Source organism: Rattus rattus, chromosome 1 (assembly GCF_011064425.1).
Source record: "Rattus rattus isolate New Zealand chromosome 1, Rrattus_CSIRO_v1, whole genome shotgun sequence".
NCBI classification, from domain to species: domain Eukaryota; kingdom Metazoa; phylum Chordata; class Mammalia; order Rodentia; family Muridae; genus Rattus; species Rattus rattus.
This window is the reverse complement of record NC_046154.1, coordinates 193,712,290-193,730,763: the sequence shown is the minus strand read 5'-3', so window position 1 is coordinate 193,730,763 and position 18,474 is coordinate 193,712,290.

The following is an 18,474-nucleotide window of genomic DNA, read 5'->3' as shown; positions in this document are numbered from 1 at the left end:
CTAGGCTTCGGTGTCAGAAACATTTGGGTCAGAGGGTGCCAGACTGACACAGAGAAGGATTGAAAGAGAGGGAAAAAATCACACTGAGTTAAGAAAATCAGGATTGTATCATACACACTTCAATTATGAGTCTAGAGTAGACAGAAAGGGAAAACGTTCCAAGTCCATATAATTAAAGTGACTTTTAACAGGCTAGAGTCCAGGAGGACATTTGTGTTGTTTGAACGAGTACATCCAATGTCATAATTGTTTCATTTAAGCAAGATTATTTGATATTAAGATGCCGGGAATTTTATTTTTTTATTTTCACTTGATTTTTATGTTTGAATTATGCACATTGGGGGTGTAGCTCAATTGGTGGCACACTTGATTAACAGGTACAAAGCCCTGAGTCCTATCCCAGTACCACATACATTCTGATTAATACTCTGGAAGGAGAAGGAGAAGGAGAAGGATTGGAAGGTAATTCCCCAGTTAAGCCTAGAATCTATGAGATCCAGTCTCAAGAAGAAGAAGGGGGAGGAGGAAGTGGAGGAGGAAGAAAAAGAGGAGGAGGAGGAGAAGGAAGAGGAGAAGGAGGAGACGAAAGAGAAGGGGAAGAGGAGGAGGAATGTATATTAGAAAAAACCTTTCCTTGAAACAGGTTTAGATGTGGAGATTCCAGAACAGAAAAAAATCTCACATGCAGGAAGATTAGTATGGAGGTAGGGTTGAGAAGGTGATGCCATTGAACTGAGATGAATGCATGCATTCAGTCCCACAGGGAGTGCTGAGGTTAGGGTGGCCCTCACAAGTGGCCCTCCATGTTCTCTCTCTCCTTCTGGAGTTTGACCTTGCGTAAGGAGACTACAGAAACCAGGACAGTCAGTCTCTTTAAGCCCTAGCTATGGAAAGAGAATTTCCGTCCTGAAAGGAGGCCGCTAGTCAGCAGAGCCTACCATCTCCTACCTCTGGCTTTGTCTACAAGAGGGAGAGGGCAGGCATTAGGGATCATACCTCACAGGGAGCCACTGCTACTGGAAGGATGCCCTGCCATCAGTAAGAACCTGAACTGTCTCACAGTTTAATCTGCTTCCTCCACTTTCTGGTGAATAGTCTCCTTAAGCGTCAAAGCCAGTCTTCTCCACTGTCACCACGTATACATTTGTGTGCCTTTATTCTCACAAAGATGGGGATCTTCCTTGGCTTCCTTCCTCTACTTAAAAAAAAAAAATGCTGTATCCCAGAATTTTTCTTTAGTTCACAAGATATACCCTCAGAACACTACTACAGGGGTTCACCCCCATCTCCCATTCAGCCACATAAACCTCGTCTCTTCTTGCATCTATATTTTCTTTGTCCATGAGGTCGGGCCCTGTGATTTAACACCCGGAAAAGCACGCTTTTTAATTCCTCTATTAGAAACTTCCCTTGGAACACCCTCTTCAGGTAACACAAACTGATTAGCTGGAAGTGGGAAAACAGTCTCTAGTAATCCACAGTGGAGAGGTTATCAAATGGCCACTTCCTGACACCTTGGGAGAATCTAAATAAAAATAACTCAGCAGCCAAGCCGGCAGCAGTGAGGATGTTTTGCTGGCCTTGAGTCTTAAGAAGCAGGAGTCGCACCTGTCCCATCCGCCTTGGCATTGCGCAATGTCTAGCACGCGGTTAGAACTCGACTGAATGAGAGAGTTTTTTAACCAGCACTGCACCTGGGAAGGTTGGCAGGCTGCCACCAACCAGAAGGCTGTTGTTCTTCCGTGATTTCTGTGCCTTTATGTAGAAGTAGAAAGTCATGAATTACAGCATCCAGACAGACTGCTATGAGGATTAGCCATTGAATAGAACAGTTTTTTTTTCCTGTTTGTGTTTTTTTTTTAATGAGGATAAAATATACCAGCCTAATCCTACTTTATGATCTCAGCAAGAGAATACAAGGAGCCCAGAGGACTAAGCAACTATGTTACTTCTGTATCATCGACCCTGAAAGGGCTTAACATTCCTTCATTTCATTTTAGCAAAGAGTTTCTTTCATTAGAGGGGGTTCTGAAACATTTCGCTAAACTCCCGATCAGTTCTGACTGCTCGTAAATATTGGCTGGGCGCAGCACTGAGGATGTTTTGTGGAGTAAAGTCACCCCGTGTTGACACTTTCAAATCCGATAGGAACGAGGCGGAGAAATGGATGGTAAATGTGGCGGATGAAACTTAAAAACTATAAACTTGTTTGGAGATTAAGGAGGGGATAGAAAAAGACATCCCGCATCTAAGTCTTCCTGAGCACTCTATTTTGCAGTTGGGATCTCTGCAAAACAAGAGCATAGCTTCTACACCTGATTTATCCTCTCCCCTGTCTGTCTTGGGATATAACAAGTTGTATCTAAGAGAGAAATCTGGCAGGCTCTAATGAATTGAAGAATTGAGATGCTTCCCTTGGTTTCCAAGGTCTGGCTGTCATTCTTGGCTCTTCCAAATTTAAAGAAACTAGAGTTAGGAACATAACTTTGGCTCTTTCGAGAGCTCCATATTTAGCAAAACTGGTACCATTTTGTCCTTGGAAGTAAAATGATCGCAGCTGGCTTTCAAGTTGATCTTGAGTGATAATGAGGGTTACCGAGATATTTATTTGAGGTGGGGTCTAAATACTTGGAAGATGATGAAGGCCAAAAAAGAAAATAATGTGTATCTATCTTTGAAAAATGAAAATAGCTACCAGTTACGATGTGCCAGTTTTCACATATGTTAACTTATTTATTTCTAACATCAAACCAGTGAGGTTTGCTTCTAGTCCATAAATAACGAAATCAGAGAGTTGAGGAATTTTCCAGGATTTCAAATGTAATGAACAGTGAGGAAGTAACTAAACAGAGAACTGTCTAACCCTAAAGCTGATGCGTCCTCCAAGGGTCCACAAAGACTTTCCAAATGTCAACTTGGCCTTAATATTAGCTGTGGTGACCGTTTTAACTGTCTTTTGGAAAATTTGAAGTTATGTTAAATGGGGTAAGGGCAATTGTACAGTTGAGAAAGTCTTGTTCAATATTATACTGGTGAGTCCTTTTTACGATAACTTTTCCATGAAGAACTGGGGAAATAATAAATGTCATAGGACTCAGTCCTAAAGATTTGGACTTGCTTGTTATTGTTTGCCCATTTGTGTGCACGTGTGTGTGCGTGTGTGTGTGTGTGTGTGTGTGTGTGTGTGCGTGCGTGTGTGTGTGTGTGTGTGTTTCCAGATGTGTATTCATGTCAGAGCAGGAGCATGTACACCCAGAAGCAGCTAGCTGACATTGGGAGTCATTCTTCAGGCACCATACACCTTATATTTAAAGACAGGGATCCCTCGAGGGTCTGAAACTCACCAAGTAGGCTAGCTGACCAATGGGCCCCAGGATTCTCTTCTGTACACCTTGCCAGCACAGCAATGACAAATACAAGCTAACTCATTCAGCTTTTTACATGGGTTCTGGTGGTAAAACCCAGGTCCCCCAAGCTTACAAAGCAAGCACTTCACCAACTGAACCATCCCTGCAGCTCTTTGATCTAACTTTTAATACCTGCTTTATAGACGGTTGGTTGGCATGTCACCTATATCTCTGATTATCACAACCTTTCTGTGGAAGTCAAAGTGACCCGGTCATTCTGTCCAGTGCTGTTTATTAACTGCGTGCAATTTATGGATAATTAGTGACCTCCAAAAATATCTTAAAATTATATTTTTATATGATTAAGATTAGTATGTCATGACAGTTTAGCAGGTCACATGGCAATGCCACGAGCAGTCATTTCAGTTGCCAAAATCCTAAACATTGTACCCAGAAACTACTTTTTCTCTCATGGGAATTCGGTATCTCATCCTCTGGTCCCTAAATGGCCATCCTTTACATTTCTGAGGTGCTAAAGCTTTGTGTCATTAATGCAAAATCTGCCTCCAAGATTTCTCAGCGCTTTATTGGAATTCTTATTAATTCTCACAGGATTTCAGTAAAGTTGAGACAGATGCTTTTAAACATAGAACAAAGGACACTAGGTAATATTGATATCTGATCACAAAACCACGGGGGAGGGTAGTTTTACACTGATCGTTAAATGTTTCTAATGCTTTTGTCTTCGTCTATTTTAATTTGTTTCTGTTTTGGGTGACAGCAACTGCTGTAAACATAAAGAAAAAAAACTAGTAAACAAGACAAGACACAGACAGTTGCATGTCCTGGAGCAAAATGGCTGCAACACTTAGATAACTAAAATAAGACCTAGGCGTGACATGCTAACAATTGCCCAGCTGAGTTGTCCACCTAAGGCTTCAGTCTGAACTGACTATATCTGGTAGAGAAGAGAACAACTGTGAAATGTGGAGGAACAGGAGTCTTGAGCAACTGACTAAAGAACCTCTCCACTCTAGGCTTTGTAGCAAAAAAAAAAAAAAAGAAAAAAGAAAAAGAAAAAGGAAAAAAAAAAGGTTGGCACACAGTTACAGAGTTGAAATAACAACCTGTGAACCATATGAAGAAAAATGGCTCAAGGTCTCTCAGTCTTGAATGAGCCTTCTAATGAAGGCATTTATCTAAACTCTGAAGCAGTTTTCAGTAGTCCTACCCAAAGCCTAATGGGAAAAGTCGAAACTCTGAGTTGGCCTATTTACAGAGACAGTTTCCAAGATTGACTGATGGTTGACAAATGCCATTTAAGCGTTCAGGGTCAGCTTTATGCTTTTGAAAGGGTCTTAAGAGAAAAATCCTCCCCACTGTAGAAAATACCCATAAAGTATTCCTGAGATGGGCTTGAGGCACAAGGGCTGTGCCTGTGGTGAATTCTATCTTTTATTTATTTATTTATTTATTTATTTATTTATTTATTTATTGCTATTTCTTTGCAGAGATCCACAAATGCAAGGCTCAAAAAAGGAGGGTAGCGAGCCTTCTTGTAATATATCTCTGTGTGTAATATACCTTCTATGTAATATATCATATGACCCGGTGTGATTTGTCAGTTAGGGTTCCATAAACTCTTGCCAGACAATTGTGCACAAACAGGATAGGTTTGTTCAGTTTCTTGCTGTTAATATAGGAATTGTAATAGCACACACACACCCTCCCCCACATCCAAACTATAATGTAACATTGTCCAAGTAAAGTGTTTGGATTTTTTTTTCAGCTTTCATATTTTCGTCTGGCGTTAATTTTTATTTAGATTAGAATGTAGATTATTTTAGATTTATATAATACCATTGCCTATATATGTGTTACTAATCATATTTTTGTTTGGAAAGAAGTTTTGTTGGTTTCTTTGTTGTTTCTGGTTGTTGTGGTGCTACGAATTGAACTGAGCCTCAAGCCCAGAGCAGCTACATTCTCGCCCGCTGAGCTGCATCCCAACCCTGTGAATCAGATTTTACTCAACAGAGGCAGGATTTTCTTCCCAGTTTCATTCTTCTGTGCATTGAGTCACTGGGGTTTGTGGATGTGTGTTTGGGGGTGGTGGGAATGCTCAATCTAAAAAGTATCAAATTCCTGCAAATTATATCAAACTGTATCTTCCTAGAGCAAAAGTCTGAATGCAGTTTTAATTTAATGTATCCAGTTGTAATTCCTGTTGAAATTACTCCCACTTCATCCTGTGTCCTCTCCAAGCATTTGCCAGTGAAATCTGGAGCTGATTTCATGAGCAAGACGCCTGTGCCTCCTCCCATGATCCCAAAGAGGTGTGAGATGAGTCATGGTTGTGTTGGACAGGCCTGTCACTGCCACAGACCCCATAGAAATTATGGGGTTCTAGAGCCCTGGCCTTGATTGCCCATTTCCCTGAGCTACTGACAGTGATCTGACAGGAGGCGACACTGGCACAAAGAAGCCAAGAGGAGGCAGGAGACAGGAGCGAGGCTGGAGCTGAGAAACTAAGAGAAGCCAGTGAAGTGAAAGCTAAAAGGTTAAACACATGAAGGCTTAGAGCGCTTCCCAGCCCACAGTCTGTCAGCCAGTCCTCCCACAAACCCTGGAAGCAATGCCCCCCTCAGCTGCTGTGGAAACAACTAAAGACCCAGTGCCACACAAGAAGGCAGGGTTTTTGCAAGGCACCACAAGCCCGGGCACATCAGCCAGTTCCTGCTCCTCCTTTCTTACCTGGATGATTGGCAGCCACTCCCTGTGGGTGGCCTGTCCTCTGGTTCAACCTCCAGGCTGCCACCACCAAGGCTGAAGTTAAAACCTTCAAGGACTATGCACAATGCTAGTAGTATCCGCAGAGATCTTAGTACTGGGTCGTAAACTATGAGACATCACATCACTGTGCCGTTCCAATTCCCTCTCAGCTCTTCTGGCTTCATGGAAGAGAAAGTTTCCATGAGATAAGCTTGACCTTCAACGCCTCTCTCAGACCCACCAGCATCTCTTATTACCAGCTCCAGGCTTGGCTTGGTCTCTAACTAGAAACTTGAGAAAAGCTTACTTAGGTTGCTTGGTGTCCACTGTAGCTATTCAGTTCCCCTCTGCTTATGACAATAATAGTGGCTTGTCGTCTGCAGGTAATAATAGACGTTTCCCATTTCGTTTAATTGCTCTGGGTGCTCTGAATTACCATCTATCTGTATATCACAGCGTGCTGCTCAGATCTTGTTGTGCAAGAGACAACTCAAGAGATGAAAGGTTCATTCGGGATCACAGATTCGGGGACCTCAGTACTGGGTTCTGTCGATTCGGGGAGGTGGAGTACCATGGAGAAGAGAACTCGATAGAGTAGACCCGAGGTAGAAAGCAGGCTCAGAGGGGGTGGAGAACAAGGTCTTTCTTTCCATAGCATCCTTCAATGGTGTACTTCCTCCAACTGGGCCTCACAACCTAATTATTTACCACGTCCCAGTGATGTCATCATATTATAAATACATCAGGAAATGAATCCATTAATGAAGGCAAAGAGCTTACCAGCTGGACAGTAGGCCTTCACCACAAGAGCCTTTGGGGTCATTTTATTTCTTAACAATAGTATACATACTGTCTCTTACACATGTGTAAGTATGTACTCTTATGTATGTAATTCGTATGTGTGCTTACCCACCTTGCATTGAACCCAGAGCCTTGGGCCTGCTCAGCAAGCATCACTGAACTTCATCCCCTTGCTAAGACATGGTTTTGCCGTGCAGCCCAGGCTAGCCTTCTACTACCTGTATCCACCTCCCAAGTGCTATGATTACAGGTGTGTGTCACGAACACAAAGTAATCCAACACTATTCTTTTATAGCGAAATAAGGAGTTGGTGGGCACTAAGCAATGAGCAAAGGCCCACGCTTCTTACAGAGTTTATAAATCCTGATATAATCTTATCCCCACCCCAGTCTGTCTGCAGATCAACTTAACTCCATGTGCTGGGGCCCTCCCCCACCCCCCAATGGATGGAGCCGATGTTCTCCCCGCTGCCATGCTGCCTTTCATGCAGTTATCCACCTAAGTCCTTCTTCTTCATCCCCTAAGGTCCAGCGCAAGAACAGAGAATCTTGACAAAGCCAGTCTGCCCCATATGTGTACCAGTCCTACCCAGGCTGCCCTTAGCTGAAAGAGGGTCCTCACCGTGGAGTTTACACAGCATCTTGGCTACATCTTAATTCAGTCCTTACCTCTTCTGTGGCTTCTAGATTACATTTCTCCTGCTATCCTATAAATTCTACAAGGACAAGAAATGTGTTCAGATCCCTGACACACTTGCCTGGCCTGTAGTATTCAGTAAATGGTAGGTTAAAGTTTTCTAGGTTTCTTGTTTTTTTTTGTTTGTTTGTTTGTTTTTTTTTAAATAAGGAAGGCAAATAGTCAGAGATGTCAAAGCACCAAAATTTAGCATTAGTATAACACATGATTTAAACATAATACGATTTCCCTTAAGTGCTAAAAAGTGAGTTCAAGGGTCCACAAGTTGATGAATGGGTAACTGTGTAACGTGACCATGCAGTAGGATGCTATTTTGCAACCAAAAGGAACTAAACTGAGCCAACCTAAACGAACATTGTGTGTGGTTCTACCTACACAGGGTGGAGAGAACAGACCAATGTATGGATCGGAGCTAGAGTGGGGGTGGGGTGGGGAAATATTGGCTAATGGTACAGTGAGCACAAGGTTTTACTTTGGGGTGAAGATTTTATACTGATAGATTTTTATGCTGATCAAACAACTCTGTACCTGTGGAAAAAACAATGACTTTTATACTTTAAATAGATGTACTAGTCATGTCTGAACATGGCTTCTCAGCAAAGCCTTTTCTACTAAAGACCAAAGTCTCTAAGCAGTATTGCTTGGTTTTGAATTCTCTGTAACTTACCAGTCATGTGGTCATGTGTAGGATAATTAATTTCATTGTGACTCAGTTTACCTCTTGTAGAAAAGAGGTGAGGCTAGTCCCGACATAAAGGAATATTATGAAAGCTGAGTATGGCCAGCTGGTGAAGTAGTAGCGCTCGAGAAATATTAGCTGTCACTAATTGTAAGAGATTATTACAAGTGTGTCCTGTACTGCGAGGATGTGCCTCTCTAGCATATTTGTAATATTGTGTCAGAGTTCTTCCAAAAAATGGTGGCATGCTAAACATTCTGGCACACACATGCAGTCTCACCACTCAGGAGGCTAAGGTGGGAGGATTGTGTTTAAAACCAGCCTGATCTGCCAAGCAAGACCCCGTCTCAAGAAAGGGAATGAATGAAAACGGTAATTTCCCTTGTAACACATATAATATTCTTAGCTATAAACTATCCTGGGCATACTGTATATACCACATAATAAAATGCATACGTGCATACAATGTATACACAGCTAGCATGATGCCATGGACCCTCAGTACCAACTCATGAGCACATTATATTAACTCTATCTCGACATGATTATCCGGAAGAACTAGGGTTAGCACCACTTTACAGAAAATAAGTCATTCGGGTTTCTGTGTTTACTGCATGTCAGGACTGAGACCATATGATTCCCCAGGTCAGTTTCCTCTTCTGTGCACACACACACACACACACACACACACACACACACACACACACACGTGCGCGCGCATGCAAGCATGCTTAGCAAATACAGTGACTCAACCCCAGAGAACGACCTGAGGCTATGACAGGCTCTACAATGCTTCCCTTATTAAAACACATTTCCCATATCCACGGGCACTCCTGTCTTGTCGGAGAGCTTACAATAAGAAATATTCTTTTGAAATGGAAAATAGGCAGGGCCTTTGTCGGGAGAACGCTATTAAACAAACACAACTGAGAAAGAATAATCCCGGGAGGTCTGTACCACGAGGTGTGATCCTTGTCTCTCAACACTAGCATTATAACATTGTTCAAAAACTACAGGCTGAAGGAGAGCATACGGCATCTGACTTCAATCATTTCAGTCGGTAGGCAAAAAAAAAAAAAAAAAAATGCTGTGCCCATGGCACATGCACACCACAGCACAAGCTGATGATGTGAAGCACATTGTATGATCAAAAAGGACAGAGCGAAAGTAATCCTTAGTGAGCAGCTGAGTTCACCTGGAGCATCTGGGTATAAATTGCACAGCTTCCAATAAAGTCTCTCATGGGACTTTGTGAACTCCTATGTGAACTCTAGATCAACCCACATCCAGTATATCCTACATAATTCATAGATGGATACTATCATAGTTTAGTGTTTAATTCCCGCTAAAGCTCCCCTCTCAGAGAGATGATAATCTAGTTTGAGGGATGGGATATTTTTAAACAGTATCATGGTTTTTTTATTGTCTCTTGTTTTCCCAGTATTTATCACGAGTCTGACCCATGTGAAGTTCTCAATAACTGTTGGTTAAGTGAACAATTAAATGAGTGAGTGAGATCATTTTGAAGTCACGTATCATGTTTATACACTTTCCAACACTGTAAAGACTTTCATCATTAATGTTCTGAGTGGGGGAGTGAATAGACTTTCAATGAGTTAGCACAGCAATCTGAATTTTCAGAAAGAGTCTGGAAAATGAATAGTCTTTTCCATTAATTCCTACTCTCCTTTCTGATTAATTCATGTTGTTAAGATTTAGTTAAGAAAAAAAAATGGCCAGGGTTGATGAGACGGCTCAGTAGGTAAAGACACTTACCAACAGCCTGCCTGCCCGAGTTCGATCCCCGGACATCCCTGGGTCAAAGAGAAGGCTCTCATGCAAGTTGTCTTTTGACCTTCACATTGGCGTGTGTGTGTGTGTGTGTGTGTGTGTGTGTGTGTGTGTGTGTACACACATATGTGCAGACTCACACACACATTATAGATGTAATTTTTTAAAAGGAAAAATTTAGAGTGATACCTAAAATCATAGTTAATTACAAAATCCAATTATGATGTTTGACAGAGTAAATAATATTATTATTATCTATGAAATAAATGAATTACAAAGCAGTTGTCTATATATCACTAGATGCTGAGGTAATACATTCTATTCTCAGGTATGTAGCCATTAAAAAGGGAGAGTCAGTTTGTTGACACAACAGTTGCAAGACCTCACCTATTCAATGGCGGCTTCATAAAACAGCTCAGACAGGAGATAAGACTCATAGTGCCCAATGGTACCATCCAAATCCCACATGCTGAAGTCTCTTCAAATAGGAGCTGTAGGTTCACTTTCTTATTTGATCTCCTTTGTCCATCGTCCTAATAAATTCAATTATTTGGCTTCTGTATCTCTAAGTATATGGATATAGATACATGTTGAATTGACACCACGATAAAGATCAACTATAAAAAAAAGTCTTTCATTTCTCACTGGTATCTGTAAGACTTGTTGAGTAACAACCCAACCAATAGCATCAGAGGAAGAATTTCAAACAACCACCAAAACAGCACACAAGACTACCTTAGTATATGCAGCAAAGAATCCTGCAGACATCATTAGTCATTCTGAATGGTCCAGAGCAGGTAACGATGTCTGTATGATGGCGGCCGAGAATGAGAAAGAGAATTTCAAATCCTCTTTTTCAAAGACATTAAATACTAGAAAAAAATTTAAAAGTATATTGCTGAAATTTTAACACAAATTTTAACACTGAAAATATTTAGACATTTTGAAAGGTCCACATCTATTCAGGTGGGAAATCTATACCTACAGGTGGACATCTGCCTTAAGCCCACTGAATGAATTACAGAATTGTTTGCCTTGGCATTTAAGGTTTATTAATGGACAGCCAGTTCATTTTGGAAAATCTTTTAAAATACTATCATTAATTTAAAACAGTACAAAGATACATGTTGATATACTCTAGAGCATGCCTTGCCTGTGTGCAACTTTACAGGACAAAATAAGGAAAACTTAATCACTTTAAGTTATAGAGATTTGTTTTTCCTCCCAGAGGACACTAAGAAATATAAACAACATGACATTATCTGCAGCAGCAGTTCTCAACCTTTCTAACACTGTGACCCTTTTATACAAGTGGTCATGTTGTAGTGACCCCCAACCGTAAAATTATTTTTATTGCTACTTCATAATTGTAATTTTACTACTGTTATGAATCATAATGTAAATATCTGATATGTAGAATGGCCCCTGTGAAGGTTGGTTAGACAACTTCCCAAGGGTTTGTAACCCACAGTTTGAGAACCATTGGTCTACCAGAACTGGGCTAATAAAAAGTGCATTGTGCAATGCTTTTTCTTAGGAAAAAAAGGAAACATTTATCTCAGCACAAAGTTGCTTTAAATCTTGAACATTGCCTAGAGGAGACTGAATTATCCTTGGGGTATTCAGAGGCAGAAGACCCTGTTGGTATCTCAAAGCAAAGACGGACAGTCTTAGGAGAGAGCACTGGGGCTTCTCTTCAAACTTGTCCTCATCAATGTTCTGATCTTTGACTACCAAACCTCACAAGAACAGCTCAAGAAGTTTCTTACAGCTGGCCTGAGGATACACATTCAAGTCTCCTAAGAATGCATCTAGAAAGATTGTTCAACCACGAAAACAAGAGATGGGTGAGGAACTGTTTTCTTTGAAGCCTGTCCGTGTGTCTGATCCAAAGCTAATGTACAATGTGTACGAAAATGACCCAAAATTCCAAAATGTTCACTATCAAGAAAGAGAACCACCTAAAATATATGCACAATCTCCAAAATCAAAACATCACTCCTTTTACTGAAAGAAAGAGAGAGAAGAAAAGCTACTAAAGTGCATACTCAGTCCAAAGATGATGTCATTTCCCTACTTAATGTCCCAGAGGGGCTCTAAGACTCTCCAGGAGAGCCTGGGCATTGCACCATGACCAGGAAGGCCAGCTTGGGGCTAGCTCTGACCCTTGAAGTTTTGGGGGCCTAACAATGGCTCATGTTGCAACAAAAGCACTTCCACTCACTGACGCCAACTGATCTGCAGTGTCTGGAAAGCAGCCCCGCTCTCCCATACTTCAGTGCCCTTCGGCATGCTGTTCTCCTGACAGAAGTGCCTTGCCCATTTTGGCCCTCCCTTCATCCTAGCCAACACATCTCAAGACTCGGTCAGCTCAAGTGCTGGTGCCTCTCAGAACACTTAACGTCAGGGAAGTGATGATGAATTGTTTGATGCATGTGGAAAGAAAGTTGTTATCAAGTTTTGATGGAAGAAGTGATTAATTCCCAACCAGCCAAGACCTGTGAGAAGTTTTATGAGATGCTTCACGGGATGACGGGTAATGTGGGACTAAGAACTTCTCAGCGGCATTATCTGACTGAGAAAATGATGCCTTCGTGCTGTGAGCTCCTTTCTTCCTTGGACATTTTACTTCCTAAAGTGTTCAGACTCTGATGGCTGCTGTGAAGACTCTTTCTGATAAGATAGAAAACTTGCCATTGAGTTACAGAATGATAGCCGGGGATTCTGTAATTAGGAAGGCTGTACTCTTTACACTTTTTTATTTTATTGTTATTACGTATGTCTGTGCATGATGTAGTGGGTACATAGGCCGTGGCATTCACACACAGGTCAGAAGACGGCTTTAAGGAATTGGTCCTCTGTACCTTTGCATGGGTGCTGGAGATCAAATTCGGTTAGGACAGTGTATACTATGAGCCCAGCCAGATCAGTCAGGAAATGGGGACAAAACAGTCAACCAAAGTCTTTCTAAAATCCTACCTTCTTTTACCATGCCCCTTGTGATGCTATAAAATGCCATCTCATCTAAGAAAGTGCTCCCCAACTAATGGCAATGTGTTGACAGTTCTATGGATATGAATTAAAGACATGTTCTTCAGTCCCATAGAAATGTGTGAGATCATTCTGGGTAAATTCTTTAACTTCCCCCCTACCCCGAGTTCTGTCTACTATGTAATTCAACTTTGACCTGAGAATAGTCCATCTACATAGAGGTTCTCAATCTGTGGGTCAGGACCCATTTGGGGGGGAGGGTCTAGTGACTCTTTGACAGGGTTCACCTAAGACCATCAGAAAACACAGATGTTTACATTACAATCGATAACAGTAGCAAAATTACACTATAAAGTAGCAATGAAAACGATTTTGTGGTTAGTAGTCACCACAACGTGAGGCCTATATTAAAGGGTCACGACATTAGAAAAGCTGAGAATCACCACCATAGAAGTACACTGCATGCTTCTAAGTAGTTTCTCAAAGCAATGGGACTTTACTGAAGAAATTATGGTCAGGAGTAGGAATGCTGGCATTGACGATGAAGATATCAATAGAATGCTGGATTCTTCTTGGCCTCAGGTAGAAAGAGCCTAAGTTAAGTTCCTAGAACAGTTGACTGATGGATCACTAACATGGTGATTCATCATCACAAGTCAGGACAGGATGGAGGGCACAGAACCAGAGGCAGTCTAGTCAAAGGGACTAACTCTTGACATGTAGATGAGTCCTCCCAGCCAAGACTAGAGCTTGCAGAGTGATTTGGGAAAGGAAATTCTGTTCGAAATTGAAGTCCCTAAGTATAAATAAGGAGCAAAATCATGGAATAAATAAATACACTGTGACTATTTTTAATCAGGCTGGCATGGACTGAGAAAATAAAACATTATACCTAAAACAGGAAGATATTTGAACGACTGGCTTGTGGTTTGAGTTTTTAAGAAATATATTGGGAAAAAAATAGCTGATGTGTCTCAAGTGGCAGGGGGGAAAAGAACTAAAAGCATAACCCAACAAAAACAAAGAGAATGGGGGAAAAATTAGAAGGGATGGGATGTGTTAACAAATTTGTAAAGTGGGTTAGCAGAGAAAATGGCTTGGAGTGAGTCAACAAACACTGAGAAACTCTAGAAAAGGTCCTTTCTAGGGCCAGGATACCATTGGAAGGGAGCAGATGAGCATATCCTTTAGTTCATCCAGCCGGGTAACCATCTTCTCACCAGCTACACAACCCATACAAGCAATAACCCTGGTAGGAGACTAGGAATTTAGACACTGAGAAGAGTGACCCCCTACAGACTTGGACAAAGAGTTGAAACACGATGGCTGTCTCTTTGCAATGAGAATCAAAGGAAGAAGGGTGATACTGAGGCTTTCATTTTGGTGTTCAATTTTTTTATTATAAGGTTTATAATTATTTTAATAATATATGTATTAGTTTTTATATATGATCATTAGTTTATATATATGATCATAATATATCATATTTGTTATGTATAATTATATATATATACACACATACACATTTGTGCCACTTGAGCTAAAGTAAAAATTTTAATTTATAAAAGTAAAAGGGGTTAGTGAAATGACCTAGTGGGTAAAGGAATTTGAAACATAGGTTTGATGACCTGGGTTCAATACCACAATCCCAGAACATGACAAGAGAGAAATGACTCCCAAGACAGTGGTTTTCTGACCTCTGACCTCTACCAGCCCACTGGGGTACCTGTGCACATATGTGCAAACAGGGCCCCCACACATACGCTTAATTTTTAAAACAAGAAATAACTAAAGTTTCATATTATTAGATCGCATATTTAAAATTAGAGAGGGATATATACTAATGGATAACAACCTTATCATCCTTGATAAATTACTCCACTAACTGCCCTGGGATGGCCACAGACAGCTGCACAGCTGTGCACACCCCACGTCTAGGGCAGCTGGAATTGACACGTATGCAGGCATTAGTGGTGCCTTTTCATCTGTAGTAAGCTTTGTGAACCTGATTTCTCATGGGGCGGCCCACTCCTCATCTTCCCGGGTGTTTCAGCCTAAGAGTGAATATGCATTATGGACTCACTGCACATGGGTCCTTTTAGTCAAACTTACTCTAAACCGATGAATGCTCCCTTCTTCCCCCAGCCCCACCTTCTCTCAGCTAACAGTTAATTACCCAGTTGAAGTGGCTCACGTTGACATTTTAGGTTCTGATTATATAGCTAACCAGGCTTTTCTATGAGAGTTTAAAGATTGTAATTTACATTGTCTTAAGCCTGGTAATTTATTGAACTGATGGCAATAAGTAATGCCTTTGGATGTTGCTAGATGCATCAGTGTGTCCCAGCTCTTGGGACAACTGTCAGCATAAAAGCGAACGTTTTGTAGCAGATGTTAAAAGGGGGACCAGTGCCTTCAGACAGCAATGCCTTCAGCAAGCTACGCTATTGGCAGACAGCGAGGAATCTCGTATGCCTCTCCAGTGAACTGCTCATCCCATCTTTTCACTGTGCGTGGGAGTTTTAGAAATCTCTCTTCTCTAGCTGTTGACTCTGCTCCCTCTACTGGAATCTGAGTTAAACAAAACCGAAAAATAGCTTTCTGAAGTCAAAGAACAAGGAAGAGAGTTAGGCTTCGAAGTTATCCCCACAGCACTCTTGAAAAGAGAATGCTTTTTCTTGCCCATTCTGAGTTACTAACAGTATCCGTGGGTTGTTTCAGCTCAAAGGAAAGAAAGGCTTAACTCGAATGCTTGGGTAGTTGAATATAATTCAAGGCTCATCTTGGAGCAGGTTGTTCTCTTGGAGAACTACATATCTGAGTTCCTCCTTAAAAATCCTTGAAGAAATATGCTCAGCAGTTATTTCCTGACCATTTCAAAAGAGCCCAGACTGCATTATAAATATTGCATTCACATCTTTCATGCCATTGAGGCAAGAATTGTAAAGATCTTCCATTTATTAAAAAAAATCCCTATTTTTGGGGAAATGCTTACATACCTTTACAGGGTGACAAACTACTCAACAGGAAAACTAAGGCTGGATTTAATGGCCCATTGGTTTAAAATACAGCTGCATTTTTATATCTTCTGCAGTCACTGGGAAAGTAACGCAAAGATTGGTCCTCAAACATCACTGTGTCCCCTTTCTATCAGTAATTCGTTATCTTTTTCAGTTAAACAGGTCAGCATGTACACTGAATGCAAAACATGTCTTTTAGCCAATATGTGAAGAGAGCACAGGAAAGCGTCAGCGTTCCCAAACATGTCTGCTGCATTATCCTTCAAAACTCAGAAACACAGTGATTCAAAAAACGCTTCCTTGAAATAAGAAAGGAAAGAGTAAGAAAGGAGAACACAGCGTCCACCACTAAAGAGTATTTACTGAGCATTAGCTAGAAGCCACGCTAAGAGATGGTGGTTTGGTACCACCACCACACTCCCCTGGCATCTAAGAAAGGATAGTATAGAATAGTATGTCTGCAAACTATTATAAATGAAAATAATCAGAGAGAAGGTGTAAAGGGAACCAGAGGCAGGCAACAGAACCTGGAACAATAAAAGGCAAGCTGTTTTAAACTGGAAGGCAAAGGCCTTATCTTGGATAATGAAATTTAGGAAAGGAGGTATCTTGGTCACTGCTCTATGACCATGAAAAAACACCATGACCAAGCAACTCCTATAAAAGAAAGCATTTAATTGAGACGAGCTTACAGTTTCAGAGAGTTAGTCCATTGTCATCATGGCAGGCAACATAGCTGAAATCTGCAGTCTGATACGTAGGCAGAGAAAAGATTCTAGACTTGGGATGAACTTTGGAAACCTCAAGTCACACCCCCAATGATAAGACACTTCCTCTAACAAGGCCACACCTCCTAATCCTTTCAAATAGTTCCAATTCCTGGTGACCAAACTTTCAAATCTACGAGTCAATGGGGCCTGTTCTTATTCAAACCACCAAGAAGAGGACTGTCAATTGGCAGGGACAGTAGGATTACATGAGCACTGGGAATGGAGGGGAATGTGTACCAAGAGTCTGAACAAGGAAAGGACTTAAGATTTAGGAACTGTGGGGTTGAGAATTGTCTTAGTCAGGGTTTCTATTCCTGTGCAAACATCATGACCAAGAAGCAAGATGGGGAGGAAAGGGTTTACTCAGCTTACACTCTCACCTTGCTGTTCATTACCAAAGGAAGTCAGGACTGGAACTCAAGCAGGTCAGGAAGCAGGCGCTGATGTAGAGGCCACAGAGGGATGTTACTCACTGGCTTGCTTCCCCTGGCTTGCTCAGCCTGCTCTCTTATAGAACCCAAGACCACCAGCCCAGGGATGGCCCCACCCACAATGGGCTGAGACCTCCCCCTTGATCACTCATTGAGAAAATGCCTTACAGCTGGGTCTCATGGAGGCATTTCCTCAAGAGAAGCTCCTTTCTCTGTGATAACTCCAGCTTTTGTCACGTTGACACACAAAACCAGCCAGTACAGGGATCACCAAAATGGACCAACCAAGAGGACATGTCAGATGAGAGTGGAGTGTTAGGCAGGAACCAATCATTCTTTGAGTCATACTCAGGTATCTGAATTTCACCCAAGAGCAAATTTCAATCTAGAGAATTTTAGGCAGTTCGGGGATTATCTGGTTCTGTCTTAGAATTTAATATAAATATTTTATTACATATTATATTTATTACACTCTCACCTTGCTGTCCATTACCAAAGGAATGTATTAAAGGAGTGTAATATTTATAATAACATTTATTAAATATTATATTTAATATTAATATTCTATGAAGAATCCTATGAAGAGAGGCAAGAGTGGATGCAGGCAAGGAAGAGCACATAACATGGAGGAACAGGTAGGCTTAAGCTGACAGGAGATGCTCTTGTGTCCACACCTACACCCTCATGGCATTTAACCTCAAGTGTCTCAAATCTGCACAGGAGCACCTGTGCCCGGATACAAAAAGCCCAGGACAATACTCTACATAGCCCTTGAAGAAAAGGCTCATTTGAAGTAGACTGTTTGTTTGGCTTCAGGACTCAGTGCAAGAGTAAAAGGCAGTATGCTGGGGCTGGACCATGGACAGGATGGGCAAGTTTACAGAAAATAAAATCTAACCCAGAAAACGGGACTGGACCATGGAGACTCCAGCTCACTTCTCCAGCAAAGAAGAATGCTTCTAGAACCAGTCAGGGAGCAAGGTGTTCCCACATTACCTCACTTACCCCTTACCACATCACCTTAAAGTAAGAAAGTCAGACACAGAAGCACAGGAGTGACCAGTGACTTGGGATTTGTACTGTCATTGGAGACGGAAATGGCTGGTTCTGTGTGTCAACTTGACACAAGCTGAAGTTATCACAGAGAAAGGAGCCTCCCTTGAGGAAATGCCTCCA